This window comes from Vigna umbellata, chromosome 6 (assembly GCF_029865625.1).
Source record: "Vigna umbellata cultivar VRB3 chromosome 6, Vumbellata_1.0, whole genome shotgun sequence".
Lineage (NCBI taxonomy): Eukaryota > Viridiplantae > Streptophyta > Magnoliopsida > Fabales > Fabaceae > Vigna > Vigna umbellata.
Window position 1 is genome coordinate 31,217,105 of NC_142170.1, and position 8,635 is coordinate 31,225,739.

The 8,635-nt window shown below is 35.1% G+C and overlaps 1 long non-coding RNA gene across 1 annotated transcript; it reads right to left on the reverse strand.

Annotated features, from left to right (window-relative positions):
• Positions 1 to 327: 327 nt before the first annotated feature.
• Positions 328 to 736, reverse strand: LOC148197227 (uncharacterized). The gene is made up of 3 exons (XR_015780234.1): positions 675 to 736; positions 479 to 583; positions 328 to 393 (listed from the first exon to the last, which is right to left on the reverse strand). It is a non-coding gene; the product is annotated as an uncharacterized LOC148197227 (long non-coding RNA).
• Positions 737 to 8,635: the final 7,899 nt, after the last annotated feature.

An 8,635-nucleotide genomic window follows, 5' to 3' on the forward strand; every position in this document is an offset into this window, starting at 1 on the left:
GGAGGGTCATGGATGGGTCGGAGGGATATTTTGTACGTCCTGTGATGTTTCAGGCAACACTCTCATGACCATGGCCTTAAAGTTTGTAAACTCTGCTCTCAGATTAATGATTTCCTGGTCACGTTGCTCTAGTGCCTGGGTGAGGCGGAGAAGAACCTCGTCAGGAGCAGTGGTGGAAGAAGAAGGTTGGTGCTTCAGAGTACCTCCTCTCGATGCTGTATAATTTGCAGCAAGTTGTCCTGCACCGTACAATCGACCCTTTTTCTTGCCACCAACGATCTCGACCCAACACTGTGTCCTACGTATGTCGTCTTCTGCATTATTGCCATCATCCGGTGTAGGAGCTGACTCATGTTCAGATCTAACCTGTGAAAGTCTCGTAGAAAATTCTTCCTGTTCAAACATTAAAAGCAATGTTAGGGAATGATAGAATAACATAAATGAAAAATTAGTAATAGTAATAGTGTTATTTGCTTACATGAGTCTTCCGAGATCTTTCATCAACGAATTGATTAGTGCCCTTCCTTACATGAGTCTGTGCAAAGACCTCATCAACATGGACCGCCCGTCCCAGAGCTTGTGCCTGTAACATAATTTACAATTAGAAGTGTACATATGAAATAAAAAATACATAACTTATACATGAAAGAAAAAGTTATGTAATGAAATTTTACCATACGAATGGCATGCTCATGAATGGTTATCGACCCACCAGTATGCAGGGTGCCACCCTTTTCAGATGCTTTGTTTCTCTGCGCCTTGGCACACTTATTGCGAAACTCTACTGTATTCCAATGAGCCAATAAAGAGTTCCAAATTTGTTCGCCCAGCCAGTAAGGGCGCTCTCCTGCATTGCAGGCACCCCTGAACATCTCTGAGAGCCGATGAGATGCTTTCATGTGGAAATTTCTGTGTATCTGTGTCTCATGTTCAGGTTTCCACTACACCTTCATCTGTAACATTAAACAGAACAAACATGGATTAATGAACATAATAAAATAAGAGGGACAATTAGTTTAATGGATTATTCACCTGAAAGCGCTCCCAGAATGGCTTTCTGTCGTCATCAGGTATTGCTCCCCAAGTAGGCCATGGACTTAAAAACTATTGCTTAATTGAACGTATGATGGCCTGGGAAGCAACCCTAGATGGAATAAACCTGCATAATAAAAGTCATTTCAATTACAGTAAGGTATAAAGATCAAATTATATGAAGAGATTAAAATCTTACCCTTTACCATACGGCTCAATCCATGGTCGATCATGGAGGGGCGGGTCAAGACCTTCACCATCACCACTTGAATCTGGATCAGCAGATGGTATGACAGTCTCAGAAGGCGGTATAGAAGATGAGGAAGGTATAGAAGTAGGGTCAAGGAGAGGAGTAGGGGTAATAACCACAGGGGGAGGAGTGGGGGTAATAACCACAGGGGGAGGAGTGGGGGTTATAATCACAAGAGGAGGAAGAGGGTCTGCTGTAGGGGTAGTAGAAGGGTGTGCTACAGGAGTAGGAGAAGGGTGTACTGCATGGGTAACAGGCTGTATTGTAGGGGTAGGAGGAGGCCCCACAGATGATGTACTGGGGGCTGCAATGGTAGGTAGTCTAGCAGGCACCCTAAGAACATACTTTGGTGCCTGCCGTTGCCTCTTTCTAGGCCTTGCTACCCCTTTTCCTTTATCAGGATGTTCTGAACCTTGTCCTGTCATTACTGCATTGAAATGGTTACAAATAAAGGAAAAAAAAAGAAATGAATAAGGAAGGATCAATGGTATTTAAATAGCTATATCTGATCTTCATGATCTTTTGTCTCTATGGCTAGGAATGTCTGATCTTCATGATCTTTTGACAAACATTGGACCAGAATCTGCACATCTGGCTGTATGGTTTCATTTGTGCAGCAAAGTTGAGATATCATTTGGTTGGAGAGGTACTGTAATTCCTCAATATCTGAGTATCAGTTCCATATCACGAAACTAGTTTTTCTTAAACTGTGATAGGGAAAAAGAAAAAAAGGTTTTGGAGGGGAAAATTAATTGAGATTGAATTTGGAAAACAAAAAAATTGTAAAAAGGAAAACAACAAAGTTCAAAAAAGGAAAACAACAAAGTTCAAAAAAGGAAAAAAGGGGTTTGGTCGTTCACTCACCACAAAGCATACATATATCTGTAGCATAATAGTGCAGCTTCAACCGTTCACTCACCACAAAGCATTGGCTTAAACTTCAAACGACGTGAGGAATTAAAAGGGGTTTGGCCGAAAGCATGTTTGCGTTACCATAGATTAAGAAAAGAAAGGCTTTGCTTACCCTGTTAAGTAAATTGACCAAAGGAAGCTTCTTTCACTTTTGTTGTTTTGTTTTTGCGGGTTGCAAGTCAAAAACGGAGGTACGAGGTAGCAGAAAACGATGGAAACAAACCAGAAAACCAAACAAAACTGAAAAAAGAGGTGCGAAACCAAAATCCCACAGGCATAATTGGCTTCATAGTTCAAACCCTACGCCGGTGCTGCCGGTGCCGGATAAAACTTAAAAGTGAAAAGCAAAGAAGCAAGGCGGAGTTCAGAACACATAACAAGAAAAAAAAGTGGAATTGAGGAGTGAAAAGAAGAAAGGTACAAGAGAAACACTGCAGCGGTCAATCAAGAACAGAAGACAATAATGAGTGAAAAATCGAAACCTTTGAAGCATAATTTAAACTTTTGCACTCAACAGTAGCTTTTGGATAGTAATTTATACTTTTAATGATGAAAAGTGAAAACCCCACCACCCCTTTTGTTAGAACAAGAGTTTATGGGCAGGAGAAGTAGCATCTAGCATGATGAAGCAAAAACAGTAAAGAGCATGATGATAGTGATCTGAAGTGTGTGTTGTGAAGTATTGTGGTGTTTTTGAGAAAAGAGAGAGAGACAAAAAGAAGAGGGAAAGAGAAATACCTGAAGGAGAAAGAGAAGGAGAGGAGCAGGGTGAAGTGGGAAGGAGAAGAGAGAAGAGAAGAGAAGAAAAGAAAAGAGAGGTTTAGAGCAAAATTACAGACAAGAATCCACAGTTTGGGGAAGCCCAAACAAATGGCAATCCCAAGACATATAAATTTCAAATTATCTTTGGAACAACCAGCTGCACCAACCAATGAATAACAAAACCATTTTTTATAGAATCAAACGAATTGGTTTCTTACTTTCACACGTCTACGTCTTATAAACATCATTTATTTCTATTAATTAAACTTTCTTCTGCATGCTGCTCTACTAACAAAGCTTAACACCCATCCATTCTTTTATTTTTTCCCCTTTTCTGGAACCTTTTTAATCATTTGACATTTACTTTGATCAAAAGTTAAAGAACTCTCTCAACCATATAAAAACAAAGCATGCAAATTAACACAGGAGATAAGGCAGCTGCATTTGGTTTTGGACATCTCACTCATATCATTTCTCATACTAAAACATCACCAAACATCACCAAACAAATTTATCATACCACACTAGAATTCAACAAACCAATTTCTTTGAATTTTGACAACTTTTGGCCAAAGAAAATAATCAAAAAGTAGCTTCAAAAAAAAATTTGCACTACACAAAGTCCCTTGTTTACGTATATAATTCAAAATTATTGTGTACAACTATTGGGTAGCAGTCAAACAGTAGTAGTACATTGAGTTAGAGAGGCACAACAGTGAGGTTAGAAGATGCAGAATTCAAATTACAAATTACATCAGCAAGTTTGGTATATGATTAAGAACTGATTTCATAAGATAACTCATGCAGATTTCAAATTACTCACAAAGGCAATGTTCCAAACCTAATTTTACTTCATATATTCAACTCAACCATCCAAATTTTGATTCAGAAATTGAAATAGGTTGCAAACCAGGTATTTGACTCAAACATACCACTCAAAAATTGCTCAAATAAGCAGAATGACAGTATACATGCTACCAATGGTCTAAATGCTACAGCTAGAAATTTAACACTTTAAAGGTTGACCAAATATAAAGCAGACCGCCCAACTGCTATACCGCAATATTGAGCTATTTGTGAAGGTGCAACCAAGCTCTTCCTTTAGGAAATCATAGCTTAAATGGTTTGCACTTAGTAATGGCTCAAATCACAGTGAAGAAATCAGTTGTAATGTCACTAACTGGTTGAAATTATAACAGCTTATGGGATGAACCAGGAAGGTGATTTTGATGATGTGAATTACACACCCAAGCTTTGTATAAACATATCATTGCTAATTTTTTTGTGCTTACTATTGATCAATTAGTTATATGCACCAAACCAAAATTTCACTCAGCAGAATACTTGGAATCAGAACAAAACAAGTAATATAACATGACTTTGGACAAAACTGGACAACTTTCAAAATAAAATGACTCAAATCAGAATGAACTGACTAAAAATGGGGAAACCAAAGCAAATCAAGGTTGGCAAACAAGAATAGACATAATCAAAACCTAAGAAATCAAAATTCCATGTTATAATGATGAACATAAGCAATGAAACAGTGAAGGAAACATAGTTGACAAATTCCAAAATAGAAGAACTAGAGACTTAGTTGGACTGAGTAGCTCCATGGCTCTTAATACCACATGATGTCATGTACAGTCAAAGATCCTTGGGTGCAAGGCTTCATATATGACAACTCTTATTGATTGTGCATGACTTTATTAGTGATGGGCTCATGGTTGTCTATTGTGCTTCAGCCCAAGTCATCAGTTTTTAGAGAACTTGCCTAGAGAATTAACTGAATTCAACAAATGTTTCTCTCTTTACAAATAGATTACAGAATAGATAGGGTAGCACTTATGGTACAAAAGATGCGTAAGAACTCAACTTTGGTATTGTGGCATGTGTGGAGGGGATTTGTATAAGCTCTAGTAAGGAGAGTAGTTCAAATAGAGGGTATCTTAATTGCTAGACACAAAGGGAGACGACAGAAAATTATAGGTCAAACCATTGACAAGGATTTAACAACCAATGATGCTTATAAAAATTCTTAGAATGGGGTCTATGCCTAGCTCAACCCAAAAAATTGACTTATAACATCATTTTATTATATATCATCTTTTCCTCGTTATATATATCATCATTTTATTATATTTTTAATATGAAATCTTAAACACACCTTCTTTTGCTAAAAAATAGGTATCTTGAGTGTGGGATTACATATTTTAAAAGTGGTTCAATAGTAGTTTGATAGCAAGTTCAATATGATAGACCCAATAATAGTTGCAAGGATAGACTCTTATACTATCTTAAAATGTAAGATTGGAACTTAATCAGTTCCAAAAAACTTGCTTGTATAGGATTGTTCTTCACTTATATAATATAATTTCATATCTCTCTTATTGATTGAAGATCTCTAGTAGACATGATGTATGGTAAATCATTATGTTGTTGTTCCAGTAAGAATGAAAATAATAGGACATAATTACAATAAAGCAATTTTAGTTTAGGTCCCCATACCTTTGCCTTTGCTTTCCTTTCCTTGTTTCCTCTTCTCCGTAGACTCTCTTCCTCCCTTTCTGGCCACAATTCAGACTCCTTTAAAAGGTCACCCTAACACATCAAATGGAAGTTCCTTTAAAAACTCCTTTCAATGTCCAGACAAAATTGAATCCAATTTTACTAAAGTACAACCATTCCAAATAGCCTAACACTTTAACATATATAATAGTTTCCTAATGAACTTCCTAACAAAAACTAGTAGTGGTCCGTACATTGGTTTTCCATAACACATTATGGCAAATTTTCAATAAACTAAAATCACATGCAACCCATCCTCATATTGCCACAACATACTTTTCCATAACACATTGCCACACTTACTCTTCCCTTTTCAGAAACTCATATGCTTCAAATTGTTTAGTATTTCTTAATTAATATTGGTTCAAGAATATTACTTTGTAATGATTATTAGAGAGATTACTACAACTATAAAAAGTCAAAGACCCCATAAAAATTGGATTACAGGTCTTTGTTCCTTATAAGTACAACAACTAAACTTACTCTAAGTTGACAATTATCAGTTCCATATGTTCTCTAAACTGCATAAAAGACTGCATGTGCTACATCTTGGGAATATTACATCAATTAACTAACTGATTCTGATTACAATTTTCTCTGAAAATTTTCCATTTCACACATGCTTATAACAAAATATAAATTAAAGTATTCAACATCAATATTAAGGAGCAAAATTGTTTCTTGTATCAAGGATACAAAATATACCTATTACTGTTATCATTTTAAAGATAATTTATGTAGTTGTTCAAGTTTCAAACTGCAATACTTTGAATACAATGTACCAAGTAATTAAAAGAACTTATCCATTGATCTAGAATAAACAAAAAACATTCTCTAATTTATTTAACAGTTCAATTTTCTTTCAACTAAAGATTGAATCTTACTCTAGAAAAGTAGGTTTAATTTTTTCTATAAGTATACAACATTAGCTCGTCATTTGGCACTCAAAATCTGTCTACCAATTTCCAAACTTTTTTCCCCTTCTTTTAGTTTGTTCCTTTCTCACAACACAAACTGAAACATCAAAATGTTTCCACAAACACCAACTATTTCACTTTTCATTATCCTCTCTTCATTAATCTTATGTAATGGCTATTACATAAAGGAGCCACTTTACAAAACAAACTACAAGCACTACTCTAAGACATCCTAAAACACTTGATATAACTGCAGAGAATCAGCTAGAAGAATTTAAACACCTAAGACACAAGCAAAGATATCAATCACGGTGAAAAGATTGATCAAAAAAGCAATAACAACACCTTGTTTCAGGATTTATTAGCAACTCAACTATGCTTTTTGCACTTTAGTGATTAATACAGGTTGCTATTACTTGGAACACGTTTAATATCATTAAACAAACTTGCACATTGCTTAAGAATAAAAAAGTTCAACTGAAACAGATTTATGATATTGCACCAGATTTATTCCATTTTGTGCAGAATTTTTGAAACAGAATCATGTTTTAACTGATGTAGCACATATAATCAAGGCTAGACATTGTCTCATTGCCTTATATGATTCATAAATGACTACAAATGCACTGCAACTAGAGAAAAGAATTAAACCTTAGCTAGAAAACAAATTCTGCACTAGAAAAAGTCCCTAGTTTGGTGGTTTGATACTATAAAAGCATATGGAAGTGATTTAAACACACAACTGAATGTTCAAGAAACTTTGTTTGATGATTTTAATTGTCTTTAAACTCTATTTTGCTCAAATTTGTAGCTTTTCACCGTGTTAAATGTCCTTGCAATGTCCAGTTCTAGTTTGATCATTCTTAGTTGTTGTTTTCAGGCTTAGTTTAGTGTATTTACACTTTCTACAGTCATTTGCATTGATAGCTAGTTGTTTGAATCATTATAACTTAGAATGAGGTGTGTAGTTGTTTAATTTGCTACATTATTAGCTGTTATAAGGTCAAATTTTGGAATCTACTATTTCTATGCCAAATAATAGCTCAAAAGACTTTGTTTTGATGATTTAAAGTTGTTCTAAAATTCTAATTTCACTTATAACCACTGTTGTGCAATTTCACAACTCAAAACCTCAATTTACAAGGTTCAATTTCATAACTCAAAACCTACGGTAAGAACATGTTGTAATCATGTTAAACTATGCTAACATTTTATTTAGATTTTCTCTTCAAAACTGAACTTTTTCACATCACAACATGTTCTCCTTGTCTCTCTTGATAATGGCTTGAAATACACTCAGTGAGAGATGTGAAGGTGAATATTGACGGTGATAAGCCTCCCCAAGAGAATAATAGTATAAGAGCTAAATTGTCACACCATAAATGGAAAAGCTTTTGAAACTCAAATAATTCGAAGAGGGGTGGTTCCCAGAGCTGAAAATGGTCCAAAAATATGTACTACGATATTTTGGATATAGATGGAAATTCACTTCAAAAGTTGCCGGAAAAAGAAGAAGCTGTTGGAATAATTACAATGGAAGATGTCATCGAAGAGCTTTTACAGGTACTAAATTCATTGAGGTAACTTTTGGCAAATAAATTTGCTCACAAAATCTTGAGTTGACATCAATATTTCTTTGTAGGGGGAGATCTTTGATGAGACGGATCATCATTTTGAAGACTTTTGACAGTGATCCTTCCATACGATCATGTAGATTAGTCTTTCACATACTTGTCTTGGAGTTTAATAGCTAATAATTATTATTCCTTCTTATCCTTTTTATACAAAACAAGTGATAATATCACTTCCTTTTTTATATAAAAAAAACTGTGTATACACGTATTTAAAAAGTATATAACAGACAATTATACATTTGCAATGCGCTTGAATTGAAGTATTATTTCTGCATATGCAGTCGGTCCCCTTTACTACATATCGTTACTTATCAAGTACTTATATTTTGCAAATAATCTTGTTAGTATTGGGAAGTCTAATGATATCGTGGCTAAACTTGAAATGACATCAACAATTTCAATTATAGTCTTGAAGGACTTTGGACCTTATCTTCCCGTCAGGGTGTATATTGAAACGAAGTTTACTCCTTTGGTGTGCGTGTTAAAATAATTTTCTAGATAGGAAAATCCACAAAACAAGTTGATATTTGTGCCATCATACACTTGAAAAAAGTGCCACC